This window comes from Stegastes partitus, unplaced genomic scaffold (genome assembly GCF_000690725.1).
Source record: "Stegastes partitus isolate 25-593 unplaced genomic scaffold, Stegastes_partitus-1.0.2 Scaffold2216, whole genome shotgun sequence".
In the NCBI taxonomy this organism is placed as follows: domain Eukaryota; kingdom Metazoa; phylum Chordata; class Actinopteri; family Pomacentridae; genus Stegastes; species Stegastes partitus.
Genome location: NW_007579947.1, coordinates 65,547 through 68,097, shown reverse-complemented (window position 1 = coordinate 68,097; position 2,551 = coordinate 65,547).

Below are 2,551 nucleotides of genomic sequence, written 5' to 3'. Positions count from 1 at the left end.
GTTTTGCTTTTATCCTGTGAAGCGTCTTTGAGTTCTTGAAAAGCGCTATACAAATAAAATGAATTATTATTATTATTATTATTATATGATGATGGAGGCTTGTTAAAATATGTCAATGTTTCTGTCTTCTCCGATGTTCCACCAACCATAAAACTTTTATTTTTCACCCTAAGGGGCTGAATTGTTTTCCTCTGATTTATCACGGCCAGGTGGCCGTAGGAACGTGTGTGCGGGACCCAAACGAGAGGGAGGCGAGTTAAGGAGGTAAATCGGTTTATTTGGGAATCCAGGTGAGTGAGAGGGGCACCAGGAGGCAGGTGAAGGATCCGGGGGTCCACAGTGCAGCCGGTAAACCAGTGGTGAGGGAGGTGTCTCGTGCCAGTGCTCGTGAGGGGAGAGGTGAGGGCCGTGTGGAAGGCTGGAACGGAGGAGACGCTGGAAGCACACAGAGAGACACGCAGGTTACTAGAGAACTCGAAATTGAGCACAAGAGAAAGCTTCGTTTTCACAACTAAGCGGCCAGATAGTACCACGTAAGGGAAGGCATTCGTTTGGCGCTGGAGAACAAGAGAAGAGAGGCTTATCCAGCGCGCTGATTGGGATGATGTGCCGCAGCTGTGCCGGAGCGTCCTCCTCCAAATCAACCCCGTCCAACCCGAAACTCAGAAAGCAGCCTTCCACACAAAAAGACATAATCACAAAAGACATGCACATCTACTAAACACGTCCATATCACAACATGATTGGCACCAACAGGAGCTTTGAAAATGCAGAGTTTGGTGCCAGTCAGAGGCGCTTCATGAAGAAATATATGAAGATGATGTTTTTGCATTTCTGGCCAATATGTGAACAAGCACTGAGCAGGTATGATGATGAAACCAGTCCAGTTGTGTCTCAACTGGAAGAGTTCTATCATGTTGTTACTGGGCTAAAAGGAACATCATGGTTCTCCAACTCATAGTGCTTCAGATAGTTTTATAAAAACCGGTACCATCAGCAGCTTCATCCATTTTATCATCTATATGTCAGACAAATGTGTTTCTACTTGTTTCTGATCCTCTTAGGGTGAAAAATGAAGGTTTTATGGTTGATGGATTTCAGAAGAGAAGAAATCCTGGAAATGTTTGGACCAAATATGCTCCATCATGTAACTGGTTTGTATGATTCTATCAGAGCAGGTTGCTTCATTGAAGGCTGTATGTACATATCAATGAGTCTATAAAATCAGGACTCCAGCTCCTTTATTTCTCCAGTTATGACTCTTCAGACATCGTTCCTCAGATTGGCACCAAGAAACCACAGAAATCAGCATGACCGCCTTCTTTAAGAACTTTGAGCTCAAAGTTACAACAGCTGAAATCTGACATGTTTTACTGAATAACATAGAAAGAAATCTGACAAGTGTGAAATGGTCAGGTGTGAACTGGGTCGACCACTGGAACGTTCTCAGTGTTCTTCAGTGTTCCATTTGCTTATTTCAGACCTTCCATGTCACCTGAGTTTAGTCTCAGATGTTCTTGAGCTGCTTCAAACGCTGTGAAAAAGTAGGTTTTAGTTGGTTGTGTTTAAAGCTGATCAACAAATGAAGAGCTGGTCTATTTTATTCTACTGATTGTTCCATCCAACAGTTTGTTCTTCTGGTTCTTCCTCTGGCTGATGGAGGAAACATGCAGATCTGTTGCAACACATGGAGAACTGCAGAGGTTCTTTATGTGGAAGCATTTTACATTTTTGAGCGAAGCAATGAAGTTCTGATCACATGAGGAGCTTCTGATCTCATCAGACAAACAGCTTCTACCAGATTATTTCACTGCTCTTCAGAGTCTAACAGAAGATTTGGATCATGAACCAACAACACTTCTGAGCTCTGACAGAAATGAGGAGTTATTGCTGTCACTGTTGTGGATTTACATCAGTTTGAGTTCTGAGTTTATATTCCAAATTATTTTTCTTTTTTATTGAATTCCAATGTATTTATTCTTTTTTTATAAGTCTTACATGTAATATTCAGTTTTCAGCCTTATAAGGACTCAGAACTTGTTTCTGAAATGTTGCGGATTGATAAATAAATATTGTAAAGATTTCAATGTGACTTTAGCTGACAGTGATGAGATGATGTTGATGCTGTAACAGTGATTTGGTTCCAGAGAATCATCCTGAGATCAGTGAAGTGATTCAGTCTCTGGTCTCTCTGGTCTGCTGATCAGACAAAGACTGAGTCTGCAAAGTGTGTTGAACTGAGTCATGGAGCATTTTACTGGTTCTGAACTCAGCTGTTTCTTTCAAACAGGGAAGTCGTGTTCCAGAGTCCACGTCTGACATCTTTCCTGATATTCAGTTGCTCAGAGAGAAGCTCTGCTGTTTGTTGTCTTGTTGCTGCAGAGAGGAGTCGTATGAGGAAATGCTCAGAGGTGTGAATATATCAGAACACAGCGCTAGAAGTCAGACTGTTTCCAGAGATCTGACACACACACACACACAGATCACAGTTGTGTTTTAATGCTACAAACCCTGACCACATGTCTGTGTGACGTTCTGCTGGAAATAAGTC